Source organism: Dermochelys coriacea, chromosome 10 (genome assembly GCF_009764565.3).
Source record: "Dermochelys coriacea isolate rDerCor1 chromosome 10, rDerCor1.pri.v4, whole genome shotgun sequence".
NCBI classification, from domain to species: domain Eukaryota; kingdom Metazoa; phylum Chordata; order Testudines; family Dermochelyidae; genus Dermochelys; species Dermochelys coriacea.
The window spans coordinates 4,025,560-4,038,302 of NC_050077.1; the positions used below are offsets into that span (position 1 = coordinate 4,025,560).

The window sequence follows — 12,743 nt, forward strand, 5'->3', positions numbered from 1 at the left end:
CGAGGTCTGCGTGCAATGAAACCGGACGATGGCGATGACATTGAACATGCTGCCCTTGCGTCTGGCACTGCGGAAACCTGTCTGCTGATAGAAGCATGTGCAGAACCCTGGACAGGGAGGAACGCCAACTAGCTTCTGTGAGGACTAAGAGGAAGGAAGTCTTGGGGCTAAAGCACAGAGGGCCTGGACTTTATTCCTGGCTTTGCAGCCTTAGACCCAACACTTACCCACACTAAGCCTCAGTTTCTCCATCAATAAGAGGCAGATTATATTTCCTTAGTTCAGAGGAGTTTTGGAACTTCATTTATTAACATGTGTAAACACTTAGAGATCCTTGGCTTTGGCAGAGGGATAGAGACACCAGACTATTATTGCCCAGTCGCTTTTGTGTTCGGTACAGCTAATGTGTCCAGACACCTGTAGTGTGATCTTTTATGAGTAAAGCAACCTACGCTCAGATAAAGAGAGAGAGAGGGGTCTGGGTACCATGGCTTGAATTACTGCACAAAGGGGCTTTCTGAACCCCTCTGTCCAGCCTTCAGGAGACACTGTGATTTTCCCAGACTCTAGCCGTGTCTCCCACAAGAACACGGAGGAAAACTGTTTTCCACAAATGACAAAGGACTAGGGAGGTGCTGACTCAGTGCTGGCGATGTATCTGCCAGGCCGAGGAGAGTCACCGCAGCTCCCATGGTCCCGGCGAGCCACTCCATGAAACCAGGTCCCCCTGGCTTCCAGCAGGGCTGAATTCTGGCCCCGGCCCATCTCAACCCGCCAGGGGCCCATGTATGTTGGCTCGCCTGCCAAGTCTGGGCCTGTGAAGTCCGTGCTAAAAGCGAGAGAAGCCTGGGTCTGTGGAGGGGCAGGGGGTGAATGTGGGGCTAGGCCGAGGGCCAGCTGTGACATGCCACTGCCCTTGTTAGCAATCGGTGGAGCTGGCTTGTCTCGTCCTTGGCAGGGCTGAGCGTGCTCCGGAGCTCTTGACTCGTCTCCTCTGACGAGATGGAAATCAGGGCGTGTGACTCCCATGAAATGGCCCACGAACCTGGTGCAGAGCCACACGCAGCTGCGGTGAGAAGCCCCTAGCTTCCTCACACAGTGGCCATGTTCAAAGGGGTAACAGCCCCACCACTCTGCCTGCAGCATGACTCCCACCACTGATCAGCCAGCCCTTTCCCCCAGCCGCTAAGCAGAGGCTTAGGGACCGACTGGGCATAGATGGGGACGTCGCTCATCATGGCAGCTCCCTATCTGCTGCCCCCTCTGTCAGCAAGAAGCAAAGCATTTGGGGTTGAACAGCAAACCCCATCCCCCCCCAAAAAAACCCAAACAACTCATTAGGAAGGTTCTGAAGGGTCTCCCATCTCTTGCTAATTTTTGCAGCTGTTTCCATGCCCCTCGCTCGCTGCAAAGCCTGTTCCTGCAGCATCGCTAGACTGGCTGGGATCAGGAAGCTCTTGAAAAAGCCCATCCTCACCCATACTTTCTGGCCAGCTGGGCAGATCCAAGAGGGACACAGAGCTTGGAGAAATGTCTAAACGCTGGGTGCTGTATCCCAGCCCACTTGCCGCGTTGGGACACGCATGTGGGGATGGTGGAGCTTATTTATTCGGGGGAGGAACTCAAGCACAGGATGGCATATCAGGACTCCTGGGTTCTCTTCTCAGTTCTGCCATTGACTCACAGTCAAGCAATCTGCCAGGCAGGCTTGGATGGAAAGGACTGTTCTAACCAACAGCCGACAGTGTTAGCAGTCACTGTAATGGTTTCTATTTGCCACCAACATCAGCGAGCCCATGACATCTTCACCAGCTATTTTTCACTGTGCTTAGTCTGGTTTGACCACGGAGCGCTGCTCACCCACAGTTGCAGCTCTATCCTCTATCCCAGGGACTGGGTTTCTTCTGTTTATTTTGGTGTAATTTCAGGTGAGCCTGTCTCGCCAGTACAGCTCGAAGAAACATGTCGGTTTGTCCTCTGGGGTCCCATGAAGCTATTATAAGTCCGTGGAATGTAAACACTGACTATATAAAAGCTTGCTGTAGGCAACAGATTAAAATGTCAGGAGCATGTGGTATGTTTAGCACTTTCCCTCATTCACGTGAGCCCTGAAAGAAATTGCTTTATTGCAATAACTGGGCTCATGTGGCTCTGCTCAAAAACGATTCAAAACCAGCAAGGGGGGAGCAGGAAATATTGGGGTTTCGCAGGGTCTGCAAAACCAGTGACTGTTCTCTTTAATTCATTAGCAATAGAGCGGTGATGTATATAGATTAGAGCTGCTCCAAAAATTGCAGAAGTTTCCTGTGGACATTTTTTGATTTTTCATTGAAAACAAAAAACAACAAGATTTTTTTTTTGCTAAAAATTTTCTAGTTTTCCTTAAAAAAATGTTTTAAAAATCCAGCTTTGGTAAAGTATTGTGAGTTTTGTTTCTTTATGAAAAATCAAAGTTTCAACCCAAATGGAAATTTTCTGTGGAAATTTTTTGTTTTAGTCAAAAAGCTGTTTTTTGGAGGAAAAACGCGATGAAAAATTCTAACAAGATCTAATTTGTAGATTTAGAAACCAACTGAGCTTCCCTGTTGGGACGAGCAGGTGCGGTCAAATTCATCCCTATCTCTCTGGCCCATTCAATGCTTGGCTCCTGCAGGGCTGCCCAGAAGGGGAGATCCACTAGTACCCAGGGGTGCTCAAACAATGTGTACAGTGTGGATGCTGAGAGCTATTGAATCAAACTATAAACCCTGGATATGATGGAAACCACGTCAAGCCAGGGGGTGCAGCAACCGCCCTCCCACCTCCCCCCCCCAGCACTATTAGTTCCAGTACCTATGCGAGTACCAACTACAATGCGGACAATCAGTCTGTAAGGAGCTGGACTAAAGCCACTAATTTTTTTCACGCAGGTCACCAGCAGCCTGGCATGCCATTCCAAATCCCCCAAGCGACCCATTCCCCAACAACAGATGGCTTTGTCTTTAGTGCTGGTATTGGATTGTGATCTGCACACACAAGAGGACAGCCTCCTTTCAAACAATGATATTTAGCTGCAGTCAGAAGGCGAGCTGGAAACTCAAGCAAACGCCTTCCACTTTTGCCTCATCTCTGCATGAATTACTTTGCAGTCCTTGGTATTGACGCCCTATAGCAGAGCACAAGCAGCGGATTAACTGTCGGCAAAACAACGCCGGTGCTGGGTAGAAAGCTGCAGACTGCTCAGGGTAGGGTGCAATTCTGGGGGCAAGCACTAGGCATAAACACAGTCCTCTATGTTGAGGGCTTTACATGGGTCCCCAGGGGTGCATAGGTCTTGTGCTGGCCCTCTGAACAGGAGTGAATTGAGCCGATGCCCTGCAGGTTACACTAGCGTCATTACAGTGTTTGGATCATTATAAAATAAACATTTTTTTTAATATTGGCTGCTTCTTGTGCAACAATACAGATACCTTCTGGAACCCACCCTTCAGATCTAAGCACTTTACAAACACTAGCTGTGTGTCCTAAAACAGAACTCAGGAAACCTGCTTTCTATTCCTGCCTCTGCCACTGGCCTGCTTGGTGACCTTGGGCATGCCACTTTAGCGCTCTGTGCCTCTGTTTCCCCAATCTGTATCATGACAATGACCTCCCTTTGTAAAGCACTTTGAGACCTATGGATGAAAAGTGATCGATGAACGCTACCCATTATTATTAGCTGATTCAGTCTGACAATTCCCCCCAGAGGTAGCTAAGCATTATTGCCATTTGCAGGTAAGGAAAATGACCCTAGGTAAACCCAGCTGCTACACAATTTAAGCGCGAGGACAGCTACATTAACATGAGAGCTGGTGACATCTTTTTTTTTTTTAAAACCACAATTAACATTTTTCCACAAAAAGGGCATCTTCTGTCCAAAAATAGTATTGTGTTGGGGAAAGTTTTCAATCAGCTCTGAACTGATACTTAATCAGTCAGAGATGGAATATGACCCACAGGAGCTCATTAAGATGTTGTACAAAAGAATAAAAAGTCACCACATCAATGATAAGGGATGGCTGTAGTGAAGATGGATAGTTGTTACTCATGGGACTGCTTAAAAGGAAAAGGGAAATAATATAACACCTTTACCTAAAGCAGTTTGTTGCTTCACAGCCAAAACAGACCGGGGGAGGTCGGGGTGTAACAGGAAGCCATTGCTTGTGTCTAGGGATGGACTCAAATGGAAGGTCAACTCCTGGTCACTCTTGTTTGCTAGCAGCCCCTTAGCACCCGATGTAAACCAGAGGGTGAAGCAGTATTTTCCTCCCTGGCTTGCATTGTCACCGCTGTCCCTTATCTGAGAGATAAGGGCTGCTCCCCAAGCAATCAGAAGCCAGAATCCCTCACTGCTCCCATCCTGTCAGGCTTATGTGAAATTAAACGCACCATAAATGTCTTCAGTCGCCTTTTCCCCTAACCTCTTAATCACATCAGAAATATCTCCAGATACAGGCAGTGGAGCAAGAGGCAGCAAACCGCTGCCAAAACTCCCCACAGAGGCACGGGGGACCAGTATCGCAGCTGCCTCCCTGAACCGCGAACGAAACAGCCGCATGCTGGCGATGACAGGGGAGTGATAATTCCATTTGCCAGATGATCTATAGCCTATGCCTCGATAGCAGCCCGCCTTGCTCTCCATGCTGGCTGTCTGCAGAGCGCGACAAGGCTAGCGTCAAGGGCAACTTCAGGGCAGAGCCATCGCAGATTAGTACGCTCAGTAGATTGTTTTTCAGACTAAAAAAAAATGACATCAGAGCGGAGGAGAATTACATTCTTATGGCGGGTCACTTTGTTCCATGGCACTTTCAAACTGCACAAAGCAAAAATAATTGCTGCAAATTGAGGGAGTATGTTAAAGGGTCACTATCAAGATAAAAGTCCTTTTAAGGGCAGCGCTATCGCCTGGAGCAGCCAGCACAGCGTGGGGAGCTAGAAAGTCAGGAGTTCTCTGCCACCACTTCACAATGTGCCCTGGGGCAATTCACCCCACTCCTTTGCCTCAGTTTCTCCATCTGTAAAGCTAAAATAATTCTATAATTTAAATTAGTAATCATGTAATACAATTCGTTTTCTAGTTCTTCCGCACTCCTGGACTCAGTGTTCCAGGGCTTGTAATGCTTCAGGGAAACACATTTGACAAAGTGTTTTCAGCCACATTTATGAGCACACATTTCTGTTCACATTAGGGTTCGTGAAACCAATTCATTTTCACAGGGAATTTAACATTTGGCCCAACCCTGTTTGGCTGGTTGAAGTTAATACGGTGCTCGTACAGATCTTGAATGGAGAATATGAAAGGCAGTGAAGAGACTAATCAATTTTCAAGTGTTCTCCCATTTCCCAGCATCCCTGTCAAGACAATAATTACCTCTTGATAACACCCCCAGGGTTCAATGTCTGGAAAAACATCATGTAAACAATCCAATTACTCAAGAAGATTCGATACCGATAAAAGGCTACACATCCCTTAGTGGAATGAGGAAGCTGTGAATTTACTAACGGGATTCTAACCTCTCCTCTTTTATCCTTTTAAAGAAGGGATTTTTTTCCCCCTGGAAAATAATACGGGTCTGATCCAAAGCCCTCTGAAGTCAGTGGGACAGTGAGCTATTCTGAACAGGAACTGCTTTATATGTGTTTATATAGGGCCTATCACAATGCATCTGGGATCTCCAGGCCCCACCAAAATACAAACAAATACTAACACTCACATGCTTAGGTGCTTTGCTGAACCATTTTTGTGAAAGAGCAGCTGCATATCACCACTTCTTAAGATGTTTGTGTTTGCCTGTCTTTTAGTTTTTGGTCCTGAACATCAAGCAAAGAATGCTTCTTAGAGCTGGGTGACATTTTTTGACCAAAACTTTTTTCAGCAAAAAAATTCAGATTCCACAACACCAAAACATTTTGTAAATTCATGTTGATTTTGAGGAATTGTTTTGGCTGGAAAAATCCTTTAACAGTTCTGAAAAAACTTGAAACATTTCAATTAATTTTTTTATTTTAAACAGCTTTTCATTTCCAAATTTCCTTTAATTTTATTTAAAACATTAAGAGTGCTTGAAATTGAAACAATATGTTTTGTTTCAGGTCAAACAAACAAACAAAAAAACACCACTGATCTAACTTTGTGATGTCCCCAAAAAAATCTAAAAGTTGTGTTTTCCGTTTGACTCGAAATGAATTTTTTTCTGATTTTTCAGAACTGCCAGTGACCCGAAAAATCCATTATTCATATAGCTCTGCTCCACTGTGATATATCACAGCAAGACAATGGGAAGTGGCAGGTGACTATAACCCATTCTGCTTTATAAATATGTCTTAGAAGGGCCAAATTAGTAAGGCGGGTTTGAGAATTTTTTTTAAAAAGCTCTGAAATCCTAGAGTCCATTTTCATTATAAATACAAAAGGACAGTGTCTGTGAGATCTTGTTTGAACTGTATTCCTGACCCTGAATCTGGTGGTCACCATGACCCTGAGCAAGTACACACAGGTATACAAAATATTTTACTCCTATAGAGCACCAGGGAAGCCTTCCTGAATAATTTGTGAATGGGACCTAATCCGGCAGGATAACCTTACAGGGCCCTATTTTTGTTCTCTGGAAAGACAACATGTCACTTGTACTGTCCACTAGTGGGACAGCTTTAGTCAGGTATTGTGTTCAACCTCTGCTCTGTTTGCAGACCTTGCTTGAACACAAGTTATGCATGAAAAATTTAATAGACATTACATTTACATACCCGCACGTAAACGGGGAAGGACTGTGGATTGAAGACTAAACACAGTGGATTACTGGCTTTTATAAAGCAATAAACTGTTGTTCATTCAAAACAATTTGTTACACACACACACACACACATATATATGTCTGGCATTCCTAACAATTGCCTGGGCAGTTAGAAATACAACCTGGATCACATCATTTCATGCCCTATCCTTTAAGGCTGTATCTTTACTGAGCCTGAGGCTGTTGTAGGGAGGGAAGTGACATGACATGGCTTCATTTTTTTAACCAGTAAGTTCCTTTTTCAGCTTTGAACTAACCAAAACTCATAGAAATGAAGTTCCTGGCCTGTCTGACATCTAAAAACAAAACCCGCCAAGCCCCCTGCCCACCAGAGAAGACTCCCAGATCCTCCTTTAAAGCACCCCATGAGTTTCGGCCTGGGGAACATGAGAAAGGTTCTGCAGCGGACGTGTTCAAGTCTCCCCCGAGAAGACAACGAAATGCTACAGTCAATGCCCATTTGTTGTCTTTTAGCAACAGCCAGCCCCATTTCTGGGCTTCGCACTGGGTTCTGACGGGGCTGGAACAAGTCCAGGGAATGCAGCCCAGGGACAGTCAGCTCTCTCCCCCTCTTCTCCACAGCACCAAGCTTGGCTTACCGGAGATATCCCTTGTGCTGCAGCTGGTTTAATTACCCTGCCCGGACAAGCTAGAAAACAATGCGGCTGAAAACACAAAATAGCAAAAAACAAAGGAATCCGTGGGCGATTTGTTATTTTTTTAAACTGAGACGAAGCTGCCTCCAGCGGCAACTGGCTCCAATACTCACCCGGCTGCACTGCTGCATCTCAGCTGGGCTTTTCACTTAGCTATTAGCCCTGGAAGAGCTGAGAATCTTTGCCCTAGACTCGCACAGCCAGATCCTGAGCTGGAGCTACATGGATGCAGACCAGCTGAGGAGCTGGCCCTGCCCCGACTGAGGCAAGCTGAGGATCTAGCCCAGAGTTGTTACTACTCACTGATTTGTAGTAGTGCTCACAACATGCTAGGCACTTTCCAAACATTGAAGGAGGACAGCCTAGGTGCCAGTGCTTAATTGGTGCCAGGGCTGAGTCCCAGCACCTCTGGGCTTGGCAGTACATAGTCCCAGCACCTTTGGCCTTGCTGCATCACTTATGAATGTAAAACATTGCTTCAGCCCGGGCACCTCTTTCGTTACAAATTAAGCACTGCCAGTAGCTTAAAGTCCAAGGACCAGTGAGTCCAAGGAACCACGCACACAAACTCTCCGCTACTCTGAAGTCTAGACTGCGGATAACCCTAGGTGGGTGGGCAAAGGGTGCAGGGCCAGGAGAGGAAGCCCTCTCCTTGCTCGCTGGAACACCTTTGCCAATGGCACCACCAAATCGGATTCTGGGCTCCCGTCAAACCATTCAATGCCAACAGTAGCATTTCAGCTCTTATGGGTTCTGTAAGGGACGATGCTAAATGCCTCCAAAGGGGCCTGCGTGGTCCTCCCGGCCCCACCTGTTCTTAGCCAGGAGAGCAGGACCAGCACAAAGCATGAAGGGGGGTAGGGAGCATGCTGCAGTGTGTGGGTGGAGTGTTAGAGCTCCCGCTCTGACGAGCAACATCCGTCCCTCAGCAGAGGGCCTGCAGACCCATCTGCGTGTGTCATCTAAGCCCTATTTTGAAGGCAAGTGGGATGGAAGTGGGGCACTGTCATTTTACGTGAACTCCCGGGGAATTCAGAACCAGGCTGCCAGGACACGTCTGGGCACAAATCCCATCACGGCTCTTTGTACAAGGCAGGTTCTAACCTCCTGCACCCAAATGCAGCCCTATTCCCATGTCTCAGTCCCTTCTCCTGTCTCTGGCACGGCTGGGAAACAATCTCCCTGCACCTACAGCTCTCTCACTGACAAGGCCACAGACCATGCAGACTGCAGCATCTCTCCCGCAGCTGCACGCGGTTCACAGGGGAGGTGCGCTCTCACTGCGTAGGAAAGCTAACTCTGGTTCCAGCACGCAAGTCACAGGCATATTAGATTGCTAGGGTGAAATCCAGCTCCACTGAAGTCAATGGGGTTTTGCCTATGGACTTCAACGACAGGTGAGGATTTCACCCATAGATTTTAAGGCCCGAAGGCACGAGGATCATCTGAGGCCTGGCCTCCCGGAAGAACAAGTGAATAAAAGGCTGACATTGCTGGAGGACCGGTCAGAAAGCAGCCAAGAGATCCCAGACTCGGCACAGAGTGAACGCGCAGTGAAACTCCACACGCTCTACGAAAGGCTTAAAAACCCAAGTGGCCAGCTGGTCAGCTGGACGGGGCCTGTTTGGTTTTGTGGGCTGCAGAGACCAGCTGCAAGCTGGAGCTAAATATTTACAGGTTTATTTTAACCACATTGAGAGGTTAAAACAAGGAGGCTGCAGCGGGGATCACAGAAGCTTCAGTAACTACTACTCGGCTACATGCATCACAGCTCCCGTCTGCTCCCTGGGACGCCGAGTTCCTGGCAGGCTGTGAAGGAGGGAGATTCACCTCCCAGACAGAGATACACACTGTTAGCTAGACTTGGGGTGACATTTTCACAAGCACCTAAATGGCTTAGGAGACTAAGTTCCATTTGCAAAAGTAACTTGGGTCCAAAACTGCGAAAGGGGTTTAGGTACCTAGATCCCTTTGAGGAGCTAGGCCTGAGTGACTTACGGAGAGACCTAGGTTCCTAATTCACTAAGGCTCCTGACAATTTCACCCTTGGTCTGTTTAAGAAAACTGACAAGTCTCTCCCTCCGATCACTTAGCCCAATTCCCCCTCTGCGGTACTCCCGTTTTTCACATTGGTGATTCAGTCATTGGCACTTCTGACTTTGTGTAGGGGTGTGTTAAGTTCGCTCTACCACTGGGCTGCACTTGCTCACATGAGGAAGGCTTGCAGAATCTCGCTTTTTGGGGCTTTGCCTGCACTGGGAATTCCTCCCCCTTGCAGCACCACTGGGGTGAGCACCAGTAGGGCTGTAGCGTAGGCAAGGCTTCTGCAGCCACTGACATTTCTAATACCAAGACTTGGCCCTATTCTGAATGAGGCTAAGTGACACAGCATTAAGAACCCCAACATCCATGCAGTCTTGGTTACAGGAGGGCTCCCATTGCCGGCGCCAGAGGAGAGGCGCCAGAGGTACTCACAGTGGAGAATTTTTTGCTGTTGAGACCCAGTGTAGACAAGGCTATTGAGAAGACTCTTCATTAGAGCCTGGTATGACGCCACTGCCCTCTCCCACTTAGCTTTGCCTACTCTACCGTGCTATGAAGCTTGAACCAATCCACGTCCTAGCTGTAGGAGTAACCTAAGTATCTAGCTTGAATCCTGTGGCTACATCAGCAGACGAGGAGTCAAGAGCTGTAGGCTCTAGACCCAGCTCTGCTATGGGCTCTCTGGGCATGTCACATTGCCTCTCTGCATTTCCACTTCCCTACCAGTAAAACAGAGATGAGGATACTCACCCCCTTTTGTTAAGCACTTTGAGAGCGAGGGCATAAAGTGCTAAATTTTATATAATCTTCCCCTACGACCTTGTGAAACAAAGACAATTGTTTCACTAAGATCTCCAACTATGAGATATTGGCTCCTTTATTGCCCTGTTCTATTACAAACAGCAGCTATTATTTCTTGTGGTTAACATTTGGCTCAGATCATGAACCCGGCAATAAACTAATTTAGGCAAAGTTATGAAATGTAGTTGACCAGGAGAGATGCAAAAGGTTCTGCCTTTGTCAGCTGTTTTAATGTATGAATCTGAATTCATTTAAACAGGAAAACATAACTCTAAAATTCACTGATAAAATCCAGGTACCTAAGACATTAGCTCTATACTATTGACAAAACAGTGCTGTAACTATTGGAATTCTGGAACAATTCAATTACTTGATCAGCAAAAAAACGACCATAATAAATGTCTCTAACCTTAAAAATTATACATAGTCTGATACAAACACCCACACATGGCTCATCTTTCTTCACAAACTTAGCAACCCAGGATTTTTCCCATGGCCTCAGAGCACTAAGTTCACCCATATCTGCAAATGTTTCCAGCCTGCCCCGCAGAATTCTTCAAAACCTGCAGAAAACAGGAAATGATTCAACAGATTGAATAATGTCAGACCTTTGAGGCTTCTAAACGACCCTAAAGGATGCATAGGGCCTGGGCTCAGGAAAAAGCTGGTGTCTTTCATGTAGAAGGTACATGCCTGGGGTTTTCTTTTCATGACTTTAAAAAAAGAAAGAGTAAAAAATTTCAAATCTTTTCTCCTTAAAGCATAATGTTAAAAAAAAAAAAAAAAACTGCAGTTTCAATAGCCGTGGAAGGTGTTGAAAAAGTGAAAATTGGGAGATTTCTCTTAGCACCTGTTGTTCCACCTTAAGGGGAGCACCTAAAATCAAAACACAGACTCAGTAATGAGATACATAATTATCAGCTATATTGATTGTGTTCCCACTGCCTGCCTATCCACAAAGTCCAGAATAAACTCCCAAAGACCTGATCCACTGTATTACATATGCTTTGTTACTGATCCCAGTCTCTTCCCCCCAGACCACTGGTTTCAGCGAAGGACACAGTCGCAGGTCTTTTAAGTGAATGCAGAATTATCCTAGGAATAAGATCTAGGAGAGGAGACTATTATTGTACAGGGAGGAAGAGCCCTGTTAACAGGGAGGACAGTTAACCATTGAAATAACTTGTCAAAGAGTCCGGTGGCACCTTAAAGACTAACAGATTTATTTGAGCATAAGCTTTCGTGGGTAAAAATCTCACTTCTTCAGATGCATGGAGTGAAAGTTACGGATGCAGACACAAATATACTGGCACATGAAGAGAAGGGAGTTACCGCACAATTGGAGAACCAGTGTTGACAGGGCCAATTTGATCAGGGTGGATGTAGTCCACTCCCAACAATAGGTGAGGAGGTGTCTATTCCAGGAGAGGCAAAGCTGCTTCTGTAATGAGCCAGCCACTCCCAGTCCCTATTCAAGCCCAAATTAATGGTGTTCAATTTGCAAATGAATTTTAGTTCTGCTGTTTCTCTTTGAAGTCTGTTTCTGAAGTTTTTTTGTTCAAGTATAGCTACTTTCAAATCTGTTACAGAACGTCCAGGAAGATGGAAGTGTTCTCTCACTGGCTTTTGTGTTTTACCATTCCTGATGTCTGATTTGTGTCCATTTATTCTTTTACGTCGGGACTGTCTGGTTTGGCCAATGTACATGGCAGAGGGGCATTGCTGGCACATGATGGCATATATAACATTAGTAGACGTGCAGGTGAATGAGTCTCTGATGGTGTGGCTGATGTGGTTGGGTCCTCTGATGGTGTCACTAGAGTAGATATGGGGACCGAGTAGGCAACGAGGTTTGATACAGGGATTGGTTCCTGGGTTCGTGTTTCTGTGGTGTGGTGTGTAGTTGCTGGTTGGGGGGCTGTCTGTAAGTGAGAACTCGCCTGTCTCCCAAGGTCTGTGAGAGTGAGGGATCGTTTTTCAGGATAGGTTGTAGATCGTTGATAATGTGCTGGAGAGGTTTTAGCTGGGGGCTGTACGTGATGGCTGTATGTGATGGTGTTCTGTTATTTTCCTTGTGGGGCCTCTCCTATAGTAGGTGATTTCTGGGTATCCGTCTCGCTCTTTCAATCTGTTTAGAACACTTTTAGTTGGCAATACTATTGCTACTGATTTTATTAAGTCCTGTCAGGCCTGCTCCAGGCATATTTTGGCTCATTTCTGGGCCCTTAACGCTGTTCCCTTTGCCAGATTTATAGGGCTCACTGCTGCGACTTTGGCTCCTTCATTCCCATTTTGTAACTAAAATCCCCAATAGCACATTCCACCATGGAATCAGCATCATAAACATCACATGCCGTGATTAACGAGCGGTTTCCGTACAACTAACTAGTCAGGTGTCAGGCTCTGTGCAAACAGAATCAATTCTCAAAAG

The 12,743-nt window shown here is 46.3% G+C and overlaps 1 protein-coding gene across 3 annotated transcripts in view; it reads right to left on the reverse strand.

Moving 5' to 3' along the window:
- Positions 1 to 12,743, reverse strand: part of SLC9A3R2 (SLC9A3 regulator 2) — a 102,664-nt gene that overhangs the window by 18,008 nt on the left and 71,913 nt on the right. The window lies entirely within an intron of this gene.